We start from the raw sequence: 22,727 nt of genomic DNA on the forward strand, positions 1-22,727 counted from the left end.
CATAGATTGTTGACCACATTAAAATCTGAGGCTGCATTATGACCGACCAGAGAAAACATCCGTAGAACTAAGACTGATGAATTTCAAGCAGAGGATAATGAAATATGTTACCATATGTCTACAGCATGGCAAGGAGAACACCCTCAGTAAGAGGGAAGTGGGCAGACAGCAGGGTATAAGAGGCACCAAGGGAAAATTCTCACCGCATCAAAACCCTACATTTGCCTTGAACAAGCCAGATATTTGAACAATGATTTCTGTCCTCAGATCACAGTTGTAGGTTGTAAATTCAATGTGGCAAATTTCTTTCACACCCTCTCTTTCCTAATCATCTTCCCTTGCTATATGCCAATCCCTTGCCAACTATAACTGTCCCATCTGTAAGAAGGAAATGAAAAAACAAGAGAGTGTAATATGGGAGAAGCCTGTGGAATAGTTTTCACTTATATATTGTATTTTAAGGAATCTCTAATGAACATTGGAAGAATACTTGAGAATTTTTGGCTTTATGAGTTTCAATAGTTTATGTGCTTTATAGTTATTCCTATTTATCTTTTTTTTTAAATATATCAAATGCGAAGTCTATGATTTAGGTGTTAGAGCCATATATAAGCTAATAATGTTTTGATAGTGATTTTACTAAGAGGAGAGGAATATACAGTTTAAAAAACACTAACCTGACCAACTTAGAAATCTTAATTAAACTTCAAAAAACTCCAATAATTATACTACCAGTTAGCCCCAAATCGCATAACATAAAGATTTAAGTATTTGTCAACATTTAGAAATAAAATAAGGATTTTCTGCTTTTGGGTAAATTATTAAGGCACTTGAAGCTCCATAAATATCTTCATCAGGCATTTGTATCCCCAATTCTATCAAAACACAATCACCTCCATCATGTCAAAAAAAATGGCTATTTTCAGGTCCTCCTTTCTTAAAAGTTTGTCTTCATTTGGCTTCCAGGACATTACTCTGTCTTGGATCCTATCATTCGCCACTTGCCTGCTTGTTAGCACACTCTGTTGCTGGTTTCTCTTCACATTTCTAACCTCCAATAAGAATACCCCTTTGCTCAACTCTGGTACCACTTCATTTCTAAAATGGCTCCCCTGGGGATTTCATCCAGTTCCACAGCTTTAAATTACATCCACGTGCTGATTCCCAAGAGTATATCTCCTGCCCCCATTTCTCCCGTGAACTCCAGTCTCCCCATGTTTATTTGGCCCCACGGCATTTTGACTTAATGTTTGATGAGCATCAATCAAAACATATATAAAACTGAAAGTTTGTCCTTGTAGTCAATTCCAGTTCAGTAAATGGTGCCCCCACCCACCAGAATGCTCAGCCTAATCCAAGAAAGATAATTGCTTTCTTTCTCTCACACTGTACCCAATCCATCATGCAAATCATACAAGCCCCATCTTAAAAATGTGTCCAGAATAAGCTACAAATTCTTACCCCTACCACTGCTACCAGACTAATCGAGGTCACCATCATTTCTACCTGGGACTTTTCCAGTAGCCCTGTCATGTCTTCTTGCTTCGTCCATTAACCTTTCTAGAGTTAGTATTCAACATAGCAACCAGATTAGTCTTTCGAGATATAAGTCAGATATTTGCCAGTTTCTGTTCCAACACGATAATGTACCTCCACCTCCAAGTATAATTCAAATCTTTCCCCCAGGCTACAAAATCCCATGCATTCTGTCACCTATCTGCCTGACTCCATCTTTTAAAAAAAAAAAAAACTTTTTTTTTTAGATTTTATTTATTCATATTCATGAGAGAATACCCATCTCTCTCTGAGAGAAAGAGAGAGAGAGGCAGAGACACAGGCAGAGGGAGAAGCAGGCCACATGCAAGAAGCCCAATGTGGGACTCGATCCTGGGTCTCCAGGATCAGGCCCTGGGCCCAAGGTGGGCTCTCAGCCGCTGAGCCACCTGGGGATCCTCCTGCCTGACTCCATCTTATACCATTCACTTCCTCTTTCACTGTAAGCCTCATTTGCATCCTTATTACTCCTTAAAAATCTCAAAATTCAGGCATGTTCCCAGCTCAGAATTTTGCAAATATCATTTCATCTTTCTAAAATATTCTTCTCCCAAATACTCATAAGTCCTGATTCCCCAGTTCTTTTGGGTCTTTAGTCAAATGACACCCTGTCTGAGAGGACTACTTCCATAGCACATTCTGTCTCTATCCTGGTCTATTTTTCTTCATATCATCACCTAATATATATCTTTGGTGTGTACTTTCTGCTTCCCCACACTAGAATGTAAGGTCTATCAGAAGAAGAATTGTGTTTTGTTCACTGCCATATCTCCTAGCACCTAGAAGAGTGTCTGTCACACAGCTGATACCAAATACATTATACATTTTTCTTGATTAAGTCAATTATTAAACATTTGCTGATTGCCTTCTAGGTGCCAGGCAATGACTATGCTAGATTCTGATGATGCAGAAAGGAGGAAGGTATGAACTCTATTCCCAAGGAACTCATTTTTATAGTATGTTTCTTTGGTAGAAAAAGTAACGCTCCACCCTCTTAAAGATGTCCATGTCCTAATCCTTGAAACGTGTGAATGCCTTACATGGTAAAAGGGACTTTACAGATGTAATTTAGTTAAGCATCTCGAGATGGAAAAATGACCCTAGATTATCTGGGTGGACCCAATGTAATTACAAGAGTTCTTATAAGAGGGGCACCTGGGTGGTTCAGTGGTTGAGTGTCTGCCTTCAGCTCAGGGGGTGATCCCTGGGTCCTGGAATTGAGTCCTGCATCACACTCCCCACAGGGAGCCTGCTTCTCCCTCTGCCTCTCTCTGTGTCTCTCATGAATAGATAAAATCTTTAAAAAAGAAAAAGAGTGAGTTCTTATAAGAATGAGGCGCTAGTGTCAAAGGGAAAGGTATGTATATGTTATACTTCTAGCTGTGAGAATAGAAGAGCCATGAGAAAAGAAGTCTTGCACTTCTCAAAGCTGAAAAAGACAAAAGAATAGATAGCCCCTAGAGGTCCTTTGACATCTTAGCCAAGTAAGACCTTCTTTGAATGTCTGATCTCCAGAGTTGTAAGATAGTGATTAGTGTTTTATTTTTTTATTTTTTTAAATTTTTATTTATTTATGATAGTCACACATAGAGAGAGAGAGAGAGGCAGAGACACAGGCAGAGGGAGAAGCAGGCTCCATGCACCGGGAGCCCGACGTGGGATTCGATCCCGGGTCTCCAGGATCGCGCCCCAGGCCAAAGGCAGGCGCCAAACTGCTGCGCCACCCAGGGATCCCGTGATTAGTGTTTTAAGCCACCAAGTTTGCAATTATTTGTTAATGGAACAATAGGAAATTAATACAAACTTGGTAACTGGAAGTGGAATGGTGCCATAACAAATGTCTAAAAATGTGGAGGTGGCTTTGGAATTGAGTAAAAGATCCTGAGATCCTTTACTGGAGCATCGTGAGAAGCATGATACAAAAACGCCTAGACTGCTTTGAACAGACTGTTAGTAAAAAGATGGATTTTAATGATTCTTCTAAAGAATAAAGACTCAGAAAGAAGTCAGGAGCACAGTAGAGAACACCTATCTTGTCTTAGAGAATCCTTAAATCATCAGTAAGCTGACTAATGGTAGAAAGGATAATAAATGCACCGCTGGTAAGGGTTCAAAAAGAAATGAGAAACATATTATTGTAAACATGAAGAAAGAGAATTCTTGTTATATAGTTGCAGAAAGTTTAGTAGAACTGTGGCCTACAGTTATATGGAACGCAGAATTTGTAATTGTTGAACTTGGATTTTTCCGAGGAAACTCTCAAAGTGTTGAAAATGTGGCTTGGTTTCTTTTTGCTTCTTAAAATAAAATGCAAGGGAGATAAGGAAAGTGGAACAACTTAATCCAAAAGGAACCGGGACTTGATGAAATGGGAAATGCTCTGCTACCCAGATTGCAGAAGACTCTAAAACCACAAGATTCACTGTCAAGAGTGTCCTGGAAAGACAGCCAAGAATGTGACTGGACAACCATCTTCTAATGCTTAGAAGGGACAAAAGGTCAGCATATTCAGTCACAGATAGAGGTCTCTTTGAAGAGACTAAGCCTATGATTCATGGTTCCCTTCAACCATTTCAGTGGAAGCCAAAAATAGAGATAGAGTTATCTAAGGAAAGCCTTCGGAGGGGCTTCTTTTCTAATGGAGTGAATCCTTGTGACATGCATAGGAGACTCATAAGGTTTGTAGTGATTTTATGCCAGCAGAAACATGGGCAATTTGGACTGAAAAAGACAAAGAGGTCAAAATGATAAAAGGCTGTATGGCCGCCAAAATTCCATAGACAAAAGACAGGCTGGTAAAACTATTCAACAGCAAATACATGCTAACCCCAAAATAAAAATGGGGGAATTACTCCAAGGGAGGAGATTCAACCTCAGAGGAACTGTCATTAGCCCAGAGGACAGAGCTGAAAGCTATAGGATTACTCCCAGGCCTTGAAACCTAATGTTGGTGTCTCAACTGTATTTTGAAATTTCTCGGAACTCTCACGCATTTTCCTTCCCTTTTCTCTCTTTTTGAACTGAAATGTCTATTCCTGTTTGCTATGCCTGTCCCACCACTGTATTTTGGGAATAGATAACCTGTTTCTTGAGTTTCACAGGTTTCGACATGGAGAGGAACTGTGTCTCAGAGTGGATTATTTCCAAAAGCCTCACCCTTACCTGATTTAGATGAAGAAATGTGGGACTTTGGAGGTGATGAGATTTAAAGCAGATTTTTTGGACTTAGAGTTGATGCTGTATTGAGTCGAGATATTTGGGAATGTTGGATGAGGTAAACATAGTTTGCATATAAGATGGATATGCATTATGGGGTGCAATGCCCCCTCCCAAGGATAGTCATCCTGATCAAGGATACCTCTTGATCTTTAAAACTTGTCACATATTACCTTATGTTACCTCACTTAGACACCACCTCTGCTCTAATTATGTATTTTTGTTAATTACCAGAGAAGAAAGTAGTTACCTGTACAAGAAGTTCTGCGCTAAAGCATAAGAAAACAAGTACATTATGATTTGACCAACTGGCCACAATTTTCACAAATTGTGTCTTAAGACAATTCATGTGGGCCCGAACTCCAATTCCTTCTGACTTCATGAATAAACATGAAGAATGCTATAACCATGTCTGAGCTTCTAACAGCTAAAGTGATACGACCAGTGGCCTCCACTCTGAGAGGAAGCCCTGAAAGTCCTATCTTCCTGAGAAGTACACAAACACTTAGGAGGGGGAGTTGAATCACACTACATGGACTGATATGTCATGGGCTCTATATCTCCTCCCCAGTACATTGGATAAGTGGGCGATCAGCCATCTTTTAAAACTAGGTATTTCAATTTCCACAAGATGATAACTTTCGTTTGCTTATTTCTTTTTTTTAACTAAGTTTGGGACTTTTTTTTAAGATTTTATTTATTTATTCATGAGAGACACAGAGAGAGAGGCACAGACACAGGCAGAGGGAGAAGCAGGCTCCATGCAGGGAGCCCGACATGGGACTTGATCCCAGGTCTTCAGGATCACACTCTGGGCTGAAGGCAGCACTAAACCATTGAGCCCCCTGAGCTCTCCCTTTTGCTTATTTCTTCAATGATTCTTATGGCTCATCCAGAGTTATCCAACATCTTGAAATGTTTACTATTTGATGGTCATTTGTTTGAGGAGCCTTTAAGTTTCATATACATTTTCTGTATTGTCGAAATGAATATTATAAAAGTTTTTATATGGGTGCCTGGTGGTTCAGTAAATTGAGCTTCTGACTCTTGATTTTATCTCAGGTCATGATATCTACCCCCCACCCCCCACAGCTCATGCACTCTCTCTTTTTAAAAAAAAAATCCTCCAACCCCCTCCCAAAAAAAAACTACTTCTAGTTATTAGTTTCAACAAAATACATTTATAACTAGTAACATTGCCTCCTTTTCTCCCTATTTTAAATACCATCTGAACCACAGGCAAAAGAAATCTATAATTTTCTAAAATATTTTTAGTCATTTATATTGAAAAGACATATTTCTTGACCATATGGAGCTTATAATCTAAGGAGGAAGGACGATAATTATAATACAGTATGATAGTTGCTGAATAAGAAGCATAGTCTAATGTGGAAAGAGGTATTACTGAATTATGGTAAAATCACTGTATAAGTGCTGAAATAACTGACTCCATCTCTGGCTTCCCATCTTGTTCGTGCTTCCTCAAGACCTCTCTTAGGGTTGTTGTGTGTTTCCAAGTCAGTTGGAGATTAATATTCATATTTTAGAAATGCCCACCAAGGAATGCCAACTAGAATGAAGGGAAACTTATTTTGGCCTCCCATGGATCTATTAGCAATAACATAGTCTTTCTCCTTCCTGACACAGAAGTGGTGCTGCCACAAGATCTAATTAAAGGTTAGCTGTCAACTAGGTGCCTGCAAACCCTCTAAGGTGCATGTAAACCCTTTGATCTCACTATTATGCCCTTCTGTGTGTCCCCTTGCTCTGTCAAATCTGTGGACTCAGCTCTGGACTTTGAGGAGAATAACCACGCTGATGCCATGGATCACCTTCCACCTGATTCACATCTGTCTCCCCATCAGTAAGTTACCCTGAATAAAACTCTATAATTTTTTTTTGAAAATTTTATTTATTTAAGAGAAGAGAGCAGGGTGAGAGAGGCATGAGCAGGATGGGGAGAAGGGCAAAAGAAGAGGGAGAAGCAAACTCCCCTCTGAGCAGAGAGCCAGAGTGGGGTTTGATCCCCAGGATGCCAGGATCATGACCTGAGCCAAAGGCAGATGTTTAACTAACCAAGGTGCCCAAGTGCCCTAAAACTCTGTAAATTGTAGGGAGTCCCCTGCTTTGTTTTTTGATCTCAACCCGCCTTCTCAGTTTGGAGGATATTTTATTGTGCCCCTCACTTTCTAACAATCAATAAACTATACCCTTGGGAAATATTAAAACCATATCTTAAGGGGGGTTATTTTAGGGGCACCTGGGTGGTGCAGTGGTTGATCTGCCTTTGGCTCAAGGCATGATCTTGGGTCCTGGGATTGAGTCCTACATCAACCTCCCCCCAGGGAGCCTGCTTCTCCTTCTACCTATGTCTCTGCTTCTCTGTCTTTCTCTGTCTCTTATGAATAAATAAAATCTTTTTAAAAATGGGGGGTTATTTTACTAATTAATTATTAAGATATATTCTTTAATAAGATCATCTTTGCATAAATCCTATCTCCATTAATTGGTGTTCTAATCAGGGACAATTTTCCAAGAGAGCTATTTAAGATAATGTTAATAAATTGATGACTTAGAATTTGTTAATAGAGTCCTTGCTAAGATAGCACTTGTTACTCATTCCAAAGGATAGATTTCTTGAACACTATCAATCAATATAAAGGCAAAAATGAATGAAAATACCTATTTCCTTGATTAATACCAGATTCTAAATACCAGAAACTGCGTTATGTGGAATTGAGAACACTATTCTGCTACAGGGATCTGATGACCTCGGGTATAGTGCAAACCCATGCTATTTTTATTCTAATAAATTTCAAAGTAAATTACTCAGGTTCATTCAAATAGTAATGGTCAAATTTTGATTCTAACTTAAGCCTTGCCACCTCCAAAACTTCTTACAGTATGCAGTTTATGGCACAAAAATATTATACTCAATTCAAAGTGTCTTTTCTTGGCCTGAGATGAACCAAGAGAAAATTTATCAGCATATAGTTGCATTTATAGCCAACATACTTTTGCAATGGTCCAATATCATGCTATTTAAGTCCAGTTTTGGAAAGCAGGAGAAGGATTTTTCTGGGTGAGTGTGTAGGTATAGTAGAGGTATGGTAGAAGGAGAGAAAAGGAAATAGAATGGGTTTTGCACAAGGTTTGAACTCCCTGCACGGCAAGATATCGTTTCTATTTGGATGTTATTGTCTAGAGCATCAATCTTACACTATTTCTTTGTAATCACTGTTATCATTGTCTAAATGTTTAGTACAGCATTCCCCTTAAACACACAAAATTCTTTCAAATCTTCTCACCTATCATTTTGGATTATTGTTGCATAGCATGCTTAACCTAAGGTCTGGTTGAGTCAACCCAGAGCCAGTGCTGGAATCATATCACATCTACCTGTATTTATGAGTGCTAGTTAAATTCCAAGCATTGCCCAAAGTTGGCATTCTTTCAAGTCATTAACATCATGCACGGGGCCTCTTTGTCCAATGTGGGAGGAAGAATTGCCAGAGCCTGCATTATTTCATTCTTTACTAATGAGGGATCATGTACCGCTAAACACTGCATTCTTGATGATTTTAGATTATTTTTAGAGTAATTTACTGCAATTATTTTTACATCAGCCAAATCCACCTATAAATCAAATATAGCTCTAGTTCTCAGTTCTGCATTTTTCCCTTTCATGCAAAAGAATATATGTGAAAAAGTCATAATATCGTTTACTCCTTTAGTGTTGATGCGTTCCAGCTTCTTGTCATTTTGCCTTCCCCTCAAAGCATTATCTTTGAATTCTTTGATGAAGATTCTTTACAAATTTATTAGCAATGCTTCACTTAAGCAATCAGAAAATTTTGTTCACCATGAAAAACGGACTGTGCTGGACCCAGAAGATCTAATTTTTTAAACTCAGAGATGATGTGGTATTAGGTTTTCAAGATCTGTTAAAGGACATGCAAATAAAAATGAGACATTCTTGGGCAACTTGTACTATATGATAGACAATGCAGCCAAGTTGTCTTTCTAAATTATGTTTCAGAAAATGATCTGATGGACACTTGCCACGAAGAGTAAACAGCTCCAGTTTTTTGATGCAAAACAAACAAAAATAATGAATTCCATCTAAAATATAAATAATGTAGTATAAAAAGGAAAAAGTAAGATATTGGAGGAGTGAAAAGTTATTAACCTATACTTAAGGGGTGGCATAAAGTGTAAAGCCACAGGTTTCAGAGTGTCTGTGTTCTGCCAATTAGTAGATGCATAAACTTAAAATCAGTAACTTTACTTCTTGGTGTCTGTTTTCTCATTTGTAAAATGGGTATAATGAAACTTGCCTCATAGAATTGTTGAAGAATTAACTAATATTTGGAAAGTTATTGAAATACTACCTAGTATGGGGAAATGCTTCATGAATAATGTAACTATCATTATAATGAATAAGTAAGGGAATCTGTTTTATATCTAAGAATCAAAAAATGAAGACTGGCTCATCACAGTGCATATAATTTAAGTATACATACTGTTGAATGACCAGTCCAATAATCATTTCTAGCCAAATTCTCTATTGTCTACATCCTCTATAGAGGCTGCAGAAGTGAAAGAGTTACATTTGTAGCCACCCTTGTAGTTAGCCATGGCTAGGAAACAAAATTTGGGCCAATAAGCTGTAAGTAGAAATCTGACAAGGGTTTCTGGAAAACCTTTTGCTGACTCTGAGCTGTTTATATAAACCATTCTTGAACTCAGAATATTTTGAGCTTCTCACATCCTTATTTCCTATGACAGTTATAAAACTCTTGCAAGAAAAGACATTAAAAGTACAACTTGCATTTTAGGACTGTTAGCACACAGTGCCAGAAGTGAATTAAACAAACTAAACAGTTTTTTTTTCTTCTGTCCTCAGGGTCACCATAATATAGCTAATAAATCTGTGATTTTCTAAAGCAAAACAAGTTTTTGTCTTTACAGTACATGCTTGAGAATAATGGTTGAATCTTCAGAATAATGAGAAGAGGCTAAGTTCAGATTTTGTCTTCTCAAATTTAGTTTCTGAAAACTAGCATAGGTGAATAAAGAATTCTTCAGACATCAAGACTTTCTAAAATATTGTTAATTTGCGGTCTCAAAATTCACTTGGAGCTTTGTTTAAAGTTATGAGGGAGGGGATCCCTGGGTGGCTCAGTGCTTTAGCGCCTGCCTTCAGCCCAGGGCGTGATCCTGGAGATCCCGGCTCTCCCTGCATGGAGCCTACTTCTCCCTCTGCCTCTCTCTCTCTCTCTCTCTCTGTGTGTGTATGTGTGTGTGTGTCTATCATGAATAAAAAAATAAAAATCTTAAAAAAAATAAAATCATGGGGGAAAAGAATGTATAAATATGGCTCCTTCTGCTTTTGGGTCCCCTTAACAGATATAATACCAGATAAATGATGACTTACTTTGGTAGATTATTACAGACTGAAAAACAAAGCCAATATAAAAAAGAGATGATTTAAAAATGTATCTATACCTGACCTACTTTTCTTACTAAGTTTGTGAAATCATTGAGAACATAATAGGTGACAAAATGATATCTGGTGATATAATTTATAGTCACAGAGACCATTTAACATAGACATCATTTTAATTCAATAGAAGTTTACCAAATGATTTATCAAAAATCCATCATGACTCTACCGTCTTCCAAATTTTTGCTAGTTATGGAACTTTGGAACATTAAAATTCTTGTGGATTTTCACTGGCAGGATTCTAGGCTTAAATATTTGCCAGCAAAGCAAACTGTTGTTTAAAGAATATGTTTGCCAGCAGTTAGAATGAAAGACCTCATCAAATTGATGACTAAGGGCTTCCTCTTGAGTTAATGATAGCCACAATGCAAATACCCCCAAATTCCAAATAATGACAGGTCTATAAAAAGCACTGAAATCCCATGTAGTCCATTCTGAGATGGCCGACTAATTAGGAAATATAAAACCCTGAGTTTCTCAAAGAACTTGCAAAGTTAGACAAATTGGGCCTGCTGAATACTATTTTGGAAAAATGAAAATATCACCATAAAAAATTCTTTCTTTTTCTATTTGAGGTTACTATGTTTGATGAGTAACATATATGAACTCCACAGGTCTGAAAGCCTTAAGAATTCAATCGCAAGGTTTCGCTCAGGAATTTGGAAATGGAAAGCAAACAATATGTACTTTTCTCTACGAGATTATATCTTAAGAGTGCTACAGTGAAATCCAAATTATTAATTGCTGCTGTCATTGTGATTTGGTAACTGGGAATTACTGGGTTTGTTTTAAGTTAAACAATTCACTTTTAAATAAATACTGTGATCCATTCTTTCTTTTAGTGATGCAAATACTTCCACATTTTTGTAGAATCTTGTGTTCCTAATTACAAAAGTCTACCCTATTTAGTATTTACACGGCTTCATTTTGGACAAATAACTATAAAATATTTTTTATTTAAAACTTCCTTTCATCATAATTAGTCAGTAGTTCTGTATTCTAATATACTCCCTTTGAGAATCTTCCACTGCAGAATCACTTTATTTTAGCATTCAAACCTACAGCTTTATCTGCCCAATATTAGCTTCACAATTTAAGAGCATTCTTTCTTCTCAGTGGGAGGAACAAAAAGACTAAAAATGTCATGAAGATCTAAGGATGAACCAGATGATAAAATCTTCACTAAAGATTTTCTTACCAATAAAGTTCAATAATAAAGCGAATGATAAAAAGCTGCTGGAAATTATTCTCAACAGCCAAGGTCTAGAGGTCAGGGAGATAAAAAGAAAGAGACACATTAGAGAGCTAATCGATACAAAGCTTAAAGTATGCAAACTTTTGACAAAGAAAACCAATGAGAGAGGTTTGGGTTCAGATGGGTAAACTCTCATCCACATCCAAGACATTAAGCAGTCCTGAAGACCAGCAAAGGCATGTCTTATGAGTGAGTCAGCTAGATAACCGAGCCATGGAAAAGCAAACAAACCCCCTGTTCTCTCCTTGAACATGAATCTGCCTATTTCCAGAATATGCCTCGAGAATTTTATATTCATCTCTTTCTTTTTCTTCTCCATGTTCAAGACTGCCTTTCCCAAAAACAGTCCCTTCAACAAGTGGTGTTGGGAAAATTGGACAGCCATATGCAGAAAAATTAGATTGGACCATTTTCTTACAGTATTCACAAAAATAAACTCAAAATGGATGAAAGACCTAAATGTGAGACAGGGATCCATCAGATCTCTAGAGGAGAACACAGGCAGCACTTCTTAGACCTTGGTTGCAGCAATTTCTTGCTAGACACATCTCCAGAGGCAAGGGAAACAAAAGCAAAAATGAACTATTAGGATTTCATTGGGATAAAAAGCTTTTGCACAGCAAGGGAAACGATCAACAAAACTAAACGGGAACCTTGAGAATGGGAGAAGATATTTGCAAATGACACATCAGAAAAAGGGCTAGTATCTGAAATTTATAAAGAATTTATCAAACCCAACACCCCCAAAACAAAAAATCCAATCAAGAAATGGGCAGAAGACATAAACAGGCATTTCTCCAAAGAAGACATACAAATGGTTAACAGACACATGAAAAATGCTCAACATCACTCATCTTCAGGGTAATTCAAACCAAAACCACAAGAGATACTACCTCACACCAGTCAGAATGGCTAAAATTAACAACTCAAGAAGCAAAAGAATTTGGCAAAGATGTGGAGAAATGGGAACCCTCTTATACTGTTGGTCGGAATGCAAACTGGTGCAGTCACTCTGGAAAACAGTATGGAGGTCCCCCCAAAAGTTAAAAATAGAGCTAGCCTATGACCTAGCATTGCACTACTAGGTATTTATTCAAAGGATACAAAAATAGTGATTCAAAGGAGCACTTACCCGAATGTTTACCGCAGCAAAGCTATAGCCAAAGTGTGGAAAGAGCCCAGATGTCCATCAGCAGATGACTAGATAAGGAAGATGTGGTACATATATCCAATGGAATATTGAAATCTCCCCCATTTGCAATGATAAAGATGGAACTAGGGGGTATTAAGCTAAATGAAATAAGTAAGTCAGAGAAAGACAATTATCCTATGATTTCATTCATATGTGGAATTTAAGAAATGAAACAGACGAACATAGGGGAAGAGAAGGAAAAAATAAAATAGGATAAAAACAGAGGGAGGAAGCCATTAAAAGACTCTTAAACTATAAGAAACAAACTGAAGGTTACTGGAGGGGAGGTGGGGGGGTTAACTGGGTGATGGGCATTAAGGAGGTCACTTGATGTGATGAACACTGGGTGTTCTATGTAACTGATTAATCACTAAATTCTAACCCTGAAACTAATAATACACTATATGCTAACTAAATTGAAATTAAATAAAAATTTTTCTAAAAAGACTATCTTTCCTTCTGCTCTCTACCCATCCAAATCCATTCATCTTTGTTTGTTTCTTTATTTTTATTTTTTTGCATAATCTCTATACCCAACCTGGGGCTCGAACTCATGACCCCAAGATCAAGAGTCATATGCTCTTGCCAGCCAGGCACCTCCAAATTCATTTGTCTTTGAAGATCTATCTTCTCCGGGTAGCAGTCAGCTTTTCCATAGGCCTGTAGCATTCATTGACCATACTACATGTTTTGGTACTTAAAAATTGTCTGTAATATGATAAGAGTATACAAATTCATGAGTATGTATATATAAACAATTTGAAGGGGGAAACACAAATGTTCAGCTCCTCATTGCCTATAATGTTATATATTTTATAATATTCTTTCTCAATAAGTGTTCAATAGATAGTTCTAGAAGTAAATTAGTTGAATTTATTTTTAAGGGATGCCTAGGTGACTCAGTGGCTGAGCATCTGCCTTTGGCTCAGGGCATGATCCCGGGGTCCTGGGATCGAGTCCTGCATTAGGCTCCCTATAGGGAGCCTGCTTCTCCCTTTGCCTATGTCTTTGCATCTCTCTGTGTGTCTCTTATGAATAAATAAATAAATAAAATCTTTAAAAATTTTTATTTTTATGCCCTGTCAAATAAATAAAAGTAATTTCACAGCCATTAAAATAAATAGAAAAAAAGTATTCATACCATCAACATAATACCATTACCAATACTATTCATACCACCAACAGATTACAATAGTAATATTGTGATCAGAAAAGCCAAAACTGCCAAATTAAAATTTTTAAATTAATAGGAGTTAGTAAAATGAATAGATCAACATTTTCAAATAATATTGTTTTGTCATATGCCAGAGTCATTTGAAAGATGTGCCAGGAAATATCATTCACAATAAGAAAAAATATATTAAATATTTAAGAATAATTTTAATGAGGGCAACCCAGGTGGCTCAGCAGTTTAGTGCCGCCTTCAGCCCAGGGCCTGATCCTGGAGACCCAGGATCGAGTCCCGCGTCAGGCTCCCTGCATGGAGCCTGCTTCTCCCTCTGCTTGTGTCTCTGCCGCACACACACTCTCTCTCTCTGTCTCTCATTAATAAATAAATAAAATCTTTAAAAAGAAGAGGAAGAATTTTAATGAGAAATGATTTGGCCTACATGGTAAAAAAAAAAAAAAAAAAAAAAAAACACACACACACACAAACTATGGACCTTTCAGAAAGATCTAATATATAACTTAGGAAAATAGAAAAATATTATAAGTGTGTAATTTTTTACAATTAGTTTAGTTTATTGAACTAAATAAGAAGGTGTTATAGATTGCTATAGAAGAAAAGAATCAGATCTAAACTTCATCTAGGGGGAGGTCTGAAGACAAATATGGGAAAACATATTCAGTAAAGGAAGAATAAAAGAAAAAACCTCTTCTGCATAATAACCTTTCTAGAGCTATAATAATCAAAACAATGTGTTGCTGATACATAAAAGATCTCCTAGAATAGAATAGATAAAATTATACATAAAGATTTAATATTTATAAAAGAAGCATCTGAAAACAATAGGGAGATAGTTTATTTAATCAGTGACACTGAGGTAATATGTTAGGAATTTGAAGACAAAAATCTGTTTTAGACCTACAACTCACACTATAAACCAAAATAAATCCCATGTGTATTAGAGTGTTGGTTTTTGGAATAACCATGAGAACTAGTGAAGAAAACGTTTTAAATTCTAAACGAAAAAAAAATAAAAAATAAATAAATTCTAAACGTAGTGGGATGAAAATCAGATATTGAAACAATGAAAAATTTAATATGTAAAAGTTAAAACTCTGATATTAAAAAAAGTAAGTAGATTGACAAAAATAATTGCAATGAATGGAATGGTTAAAAGAATATAATTAGAAAATCATCAACATTGCAATAAATAAATGATGTAAAGATTTCAAGAAAGAGGAACTCAGTTAATAAAATAGGAAAGTAATCTTGATAGTAATTAAATAATGACCAAGACTAAGGTTTTATTTTGCTTATTAAATTCCAATGTCTTCAAAAATATATTGGTACACATAAATTGCTGATACACAAGTAAGGTTGTATTATTCTTTACAATTTGAAAGTATTTAAATTTGAAAGTTTTGTGAGCAAAAAGTACAAGTAATTGAGGAAAAAGCCATAAATACAAAAATATTTATCATGACATTAGTTAAACTAGTGAGGTATAAATAGCCTAAGTATATATACCAATCAGGAAAATGTTAATACTACCTGCATTGAGATGGACATTGATACGAGCACTAAGTATTGATAATGCTAATTATGAAGTTTACACAGTAAAATAAAAAAAATATGAAATATAAAGTGACAAATACTCAAACTTTTCGTGAAAAATGACTGCAACTTTCTGAAATATGTATTTTCATGAAATTTATCATATTCATTACGGTGGCATTTTTTTCATATGCACTATATGGAAACACTATAATACTGCAGTTACATTTTTTAAACTAAAGACAATACTAAAGTGTACCAATTAATCAGTATTCACTTAAGAGTCCATTTTTCAGCACCTTCACCATCTTTAGACATTACATTACTTTTTAAACTTTACCAGTTTAGTTTAAAAATTATTTTTAATTGTTATATTTTATTCTCTCTGTTTCTTTAAGATTTAGTGTGGTTGGGCATCTGTTCATCCTAACTAGCCATTCATTTTTCTTCTATGATTAGACTGTTTATATTTTGTTGTTGACTTTTATTGATATTTTTCTTATGGCTAAGTAGATCATTTTCTACATTAATGGTAAAAATAACTTGCCTTATCTATTTTAAAAGGCTATTTTAAGTATGAAGACTTTTATATTTTTAGTGCTGTATGTAGACATCTTGATCATTGCTTCACATATAGAAATGAATGTATTGTTTTATAGTTTATAAAGCATTTTCACACACATTATTTAATTTTATTTTTACAGGTCATAGTCCATGGATTTAAGCTTTAGGTTGTTTATTATTGGAAATGTCAAATTCACATTGTTTTAAGTGTGGGGTTCCTATACTCTAGTGAGGAGTTCCTTAGGCTCATAATCAACAGCACTGGTTTCAGGGTGAAGATTCCACTGAGAAACTACACAATCATTTGCAGAACTGTTCTCTCATGCACCGTGTTGAAAATTTATCTTTGAGAGCTGTGTGAGAAGTAAATCAGACAGCATTATTTAATGGTAAATCCTCTGCAAATGTTAGGGAATCTACCTCCTGCTTTACTTCTGACATGGGTCTATAGTATTCCATAAGAGAAGTTTACAAGGAAGCTCTTATCAATTATTTATTGTTTGGTTATTGTGAGGTTCATGATTCACTTGAAAGTCTTCTCTATGAAATATTCTGTAAAGCAAGATTACTTTGAAAATGCCACAGTTTCATAAAAACTAGATAAGATAGGCAGCTATTATTGAAACCTAAGGTCTTGGTCTCATAGTCTGAGATTGTCATAAGAGAATATCTGATCTGTATCTATGAAAAAAATTTTTAAAAACTAGTCAAAGCTATCGGCACTAAGAACCGTTATCTATCAGAAATAACAATTACTGAATCTGTTTAACTTAGTGCCAAACACATTGTAGATACTTAATAACTAGGTATTACATGCTCAATATCAGAAAAATATCCCACTAAATACTCATTTTCTAGAAAGCCTTTTAATGTTGTTTGGTTAATTTCAAAACAAATTTATAATTTGATTTTATAATAATGTGTTTTACTTCTTAGACTGGCATGATTACCTTCTTGATTTGTGTATTATTCACATGTGGCTCTGCTTGGTTTCATAATTAAACTCTGAGTAAAATGGATCTCACTGAAATTGCACACAAATGAGAGTGTCTATATCCCACTGTTTATGCATGTTTTCTTTCTTTTCTTAACTTACCAAGTTTACTGCTATTTTAGTTTCTAGTTTAAGCTAGGATTTAGTCTGAATCAAATTCTCACAAAAGAATTGAAAACCTCATTTTAATTACAAGAGCCTAGCAGAATTCCTTGAATTTGTGAGGAAGAAAATATGTTTATTTACATATTAAAGACACTGTCAGAAGCTGATCCATGTGTGTTTTTATCAATTAAAGTGTTAGACTATTTTAAGATTTCTCACGAAACACAGAATATACAACTGACCTATTCTGGATCTTTACTTACGTGTTTGTAAGAATAGTGAGATAACATAAGAAGACAAGAAACAGTTTTTATGAAGATGAATCTAATCTTTCAAGTGATCATTCACCCAACAAACACATTCATGATGTGCTCTAAACTTAAATGCGTGTTGTTGTGGAGGCAAAGTTAAAAAGCAAAAGGCTTAATTTGATTTTAAATAGTTCAAAGTCACATAAAGAAGAACAATGACAAGGTATGACTAGTATGATAAAGTTATTGATTGATAAGTATTATTTGTAAGCAAAGCCTGATTACATAGCTACCATTTTTATAAAATGAGTCATGGATGGAACTGCAAAACTGGTGAGTGAAGAGGCATTCACTAGCTATGAGGTTAAGATACAATAACCTGGGAAAAATATTTAAAAATAGAAGTTTGAAGGACTGGTGACAATGACAGAAGAGAGACATGACAAATCGTGAAATTGAAATGCAACAGAGAAATATGGAGAAAGACTGAGTGATGAAGAAGCTGTTACAAAGATTGGAGCATTAAAAAAAGAGAAAATCTACATCAGACTGCTAGAAAATAGTGTAGGGTTCTATGTGATGCAATTCCTCCTCTGTGATATCCAAATTCCTTCTGTAGAAATGAAGGGTACTCTGCAATGCCTTCTTTTTTAGAAGGATTTCTGTGCTTCTTCACATGCATCTGTATTTGTGATTGGATTGAAATTTAGCTAAGTAGTTCATGATGGCCCACAACATTTGGTTGGAAATTATATTTGAAGTTACGGGAAAAGAGATAAAAGAATTGCTTATTCTGAAAATAGGTGAATGGTATTAGGGAAAGACTTCACAATTTGTTTTGGGTTGAACAAAAACTTAAAGTCAAGAAAAGAGAAAATATGTAAAAGAAGGATGATGGGTTTTCAGTTTAAAAGAAATGGATAAATTTAGAAAAATCAGACATTATGAACCTGATGATGGCATGCAATAGAAAATGAAAAAACATCACCTCAAATTTAATACCTACAAAGGCAGGCACCATTGTATGCTAATTAAACCTCTAGATTTAACTGCCAGATTACAGGAAATACACAAGAGATAGACAAGCAAATTAAGGTACATGAAAAAGCCATTGCCCAAAATCAGGGTATGTGCATTCTATAAGACAAAAGACCAAGTTTCTCCAGACAAGGAAAGGAGGGGGAATTTCTGGTGAAAAAATAAATAAAAAGCTTAAGATATGCAACAGCCAAATACAATATGTTGACCTTGTTGAAGCTAAATTGAAATAAGCCAACTAGAAAAAAAGCTTTCCTTGAGACAATTAAGAAAGTTTGAATCTATCATTGATATTAGATAACAACTAAAGAATTAATGACAATTCTTTTTAGGTAGAAACATAGATATAGATTTTTAGAATTCCTTATCAGAGATGCATACTAAAGTGTTTATGGATGAAATGACATGAAGACTATAATCTACTTTATCTAGTTAAAAATGTAGAGGGCAGAGAATAAAATGAAATGAAAAAAATCATTCAATGTTGATCTTTTTTTTGGAATTGAGTGACAAATAGTACATGGTTGCTCATTAGATAAGCTTTGCCTTTTGTATAGTTTTTACATTTTTCATTATAAAATGTTAAACAAATAAACACAGTAATGCTCTCGCTGCTCCTCTTTATCTTAGATGTCTGAAGTCAAAGTTTTAGAATTTATACTTCATTCTTCTTCATATCTTATATCTTCTACTTCTCTGCTAATCGTGTCTATCTATTCATTAACATATTATCCTTTATACCTTTAAACACCAAAGAAAGAACTGCTTAAAAATTCTTGAGAATCCCAACATTTCTGTTACCTCAGAGTTGGTTTCTATCATTTTCTTCTGTTTTGTTTAATTTTCTGGAGAATGGATCAAATTTTCAAGTGCTTTGTATGTCAGGTACTTTTTAATTTTATACTGAACTTTGTCAATGTTACATTGTAAAAGACACTAGCTCTGTTATATTCTTCTGAAGAATCCATTTGTTTGTTAGTTTCAACAAATAATTAATGTGGTTGGACTCCAAAAGCAAACTTTGTTCTTTTAGCTGCTCCAATTTCATGCCAGCCTTTTATCCTTAGCAGGATTTTATTCCATGCCTGGTTCAAAGATACAGGCATACATGCCATTTGGGAATCCTCCTCCCTCACACTCTTCTTTCTAGAATCCTTCTTCACTTTGTAGTGATTTTGATTGTCTTAAACTCAGTATTCTGGTTCTTCAGGCCCATAAGCCTTATCAGAGTTTTATGCACTTCATGTTTAATCAACTTCAGCTTGCTTGCAGGCTACAAGTCATAAAAGTGGCAAAATCTCCATGTGTGGTTTCCTTCTTCCAAATAGCAACTTACTTCTAAAATCTGTTTGCTTTTATTTTCTATTCAGTGCTTCACATCATTAAAAAATTTTTATCCATTTGTTGTTGTTCCCCATTGTAGTGCCAGGTTTGCTTGGAGCTTTAGTTCACATAGTGCATACACACACACACACACACTCAACACACACAGAGTTACTTAAGACTGAAACAAATTAGTGAGGGTGTAATAATATTAAAATGTGTAAGAATAACATTAGAGAAACTGAAAATACATAATAAAACACCATTGTAGTGGTGAAGAATGGATGTAGGAAAAAAGAAAAATATTACAAAAGTTCTTACTTGTTACAGATATTATATTAATCCTAAAAATAATGATATAGTTGATATCCTAGGGTTGTTAATACATGGATTGGTGGGTGGGGAAGTTATAGAGTAGCTGATGATAAATTTCACAAAATGGGCTAGTATCAGATCATGATGAGCTTTAAGTGACTTACTAAGATGCTTGAATTTTCTCCTATAGAAAGTAAAGAAAGCAAGATCATGGGCAATGGGAAAAGCTATTCATATAACAACTGGAGTTCACTGGGAGAAGACTTGCACAGACCCAAAAATGTATGTAATATATTTTCCTTAAAATAGAAACAGAATGAAATTCATATCCAAGGTGTGTGCCAGGTTCATCACTGTCATCCAAAGCAGCACACTGCCTTCAAGCATCCATCCTGCTATGTTGCTAGCTGTACGAGCATCTGGGAGACTAAAAATATATATGATTCACCTTTCCATTAGTGGACTACTGCAGCAAGGCAGATAGAATTAACTCATGGTTTAAGTATCAAAAAGAGATGGATGCTTAAATAACTTCATGAGAGAAATATGCATTCTGCAATGTCAGTATTCTGAAAAGAGAATCATATCCATTAATTTATTTTTTGTAAATCAGAAATTTGAAGTTATAGCCTTCCTTAAAGATAGGCATCTTTAGGGCCAAAGCCAATTCTTAATAACATGAAAATACATGTACAGCTCTATGCTGTATTTATTTTTTTTAAATCCACATACAAGTGGACCCAAACAGGTAAAAAATATGTTGTTCAAGGATCAACATATCTTTTTTTAAAGCTTTTATTTAAATTCCATCTAGGTAACATGCAGTGTAATATTAGTTTCAAGTGTTGAATTTAGTGATTAAACACTTCCATACATCACCAGATGCTCATCACAAGTACACTCCTTAATCCCCGTCATTTCACCCATCAGCTCCAACTCAGCTCCCCTCTGGTAACCATCAGTTTGTTCTTTATAGCTAAGAGTCTATTTCTTGGTTTGCATCTCTCTCTCTTTTTGTTTTCCCTTTGATCCTTTGTTTTATTTTTTAAATTCCACATATGAGTGAAGTCGTATGGTATTTGTCTTTCTCTGACTGACATTATACTCTCCATCCGGGTAGTTGCAAATGACAAGATTTCAATTCATTTTTATGACTGAAAAAAAAATATATATATACACATGCACATACCACATCTTTATTCATTCATTGGTGGATGGCCTCTCTGGGATGTGCTCTGAGAAGAGTGAATGATCTTCCTACTGTGTGCCCTAGGCACTCTTTGGATCCCTGTTTCCATGGTGTCTGCTCCCCAGGATTGTTTACCTGCCTTCTCTCCAGGAGCAACACAGTGCCTTCTGGGCTGTAGCTTAGCCAAGCCCACTGACCTCTAAAACTGTAGGTGTTAAGCCTTGCTGGTTGCAAGAACTCAAGAAATTCAGCCCCTCTCATTTTCCAAGCCAATGGCTTTGGGAAAATGTTCTCCTTGTGCATTCTCCTGTGTGCTCTTCTCTCTTGCCTTTCTCCATGACTGCAGCTCCTTCCCCTCTGCAATACCCATCATCAGTTCATCCCTTAACCTCCATCTCTGAACTTCCCACTTTCTGTGACATGGTTTCTTCTCTCCCTTTAGTTGTGAAGTTTGCTCTGTCAGTTTTCAGGTCTATTCCTGGGGTATTTAGGATGTTTTGATAGTTATCTACTTGTGTTCATGGGATGAAGCAAGCCTAGGGTCCTCTTACTCTGCCACCATCTTCCGCTACCCTTTGAACTGTATCTTTAATATCACAATCTTGCAGCTAATATTTGATGACTTCAGGTAATGTATAGGAATTGGGAAAGTATATTTCTGTTGACTTCATCCATCATTTTCTTTTCTTTTTTTTTAGATTTATTTATTTATTTATTTATTTATTTATTTATTTATTCATGAGAGACACACACACACAGAGAGAGAGAGAGAGAGAGGTAGAGACACAGGCAGAGGGAGAAGCAGGCTCCATGCAGGAAGCCTGATGTGGGACTCGATCCTGGGTCTCCAGGATCATGCCCTAGGCTGAAGGCGGCAGGTGATAAACTGCTGAGCCATCAGGGCTGCCCCATCCATCATATTAGTTCCTCTCTTTCTCTCATACACACACATTATAAGCCTAATTACATAGTGCTATAAACTTTGCTTTAAAAGGCTTATGTCTTTTAGAGAAATTTATAAAGAGAGCTTTGTATAATCCTAAATATTTATCATTTCCAATGCTCCTTATACCTTTTTGTGAATTCAAACTCCAGCTTACGTTACTTCCCTTTAGCTTAATAAATTATTTTAGTATTTATGTAGTTCTAGTTCATGATTATGAATTTTCTGGTTATGATTTTCTTTAGTTAAAAAGTTTTTATTTCTCATTAAGTTTTCAGGCATTATTTTGCCAGATATAAAATTTGCAGTATATATATATATATATATATATATATATATATATATCAATATATAGAAATATATATATATATATTATATATATATTATATATATTTCTTTCCAGGACTGAAATTATGATCTTTCAATAGCTTTGATTGTTTCCAATGGGAAGTCAGACATTGATTGTAAAGTTGCCTTTTTCCCCCTCTACCTGTCTTTAAGATTTTCTCATAAACTTTGAGTTTCAGAAGCTTCACTCTGATATATATATATGAGTGCTT

At 35.4% G+C, this 22,727-nt stretch overlaps 1 long non-coding RNA gene across 2 annotated transcripts in view; it reads right to left on the bottom strand.

Moving 5' to 3' along the window:
- The window catches only part of LOC140640912 (uncharacterized), a 123,795-nt gene that overhangs the window by 87,762 nt on the left and 13,306 nt on the right, over positions 1–22,727 (bottom strand). The window lies entirely within an intron of this gene.

Source organism: Canis lupus, chromosome 10 (genome assembly GCF_048164855.1).
Source record: "Canis lupus baileyi chromosome 10, mCanLup2.hap1, whole genome shotgun sequence".
Taxonomy (NCBI): domain Eukaryota; kingdom Metazoa; phylum Chordata; class Mammalia; order Carnivora; family Canidae; genus Canis; species Canis lupus.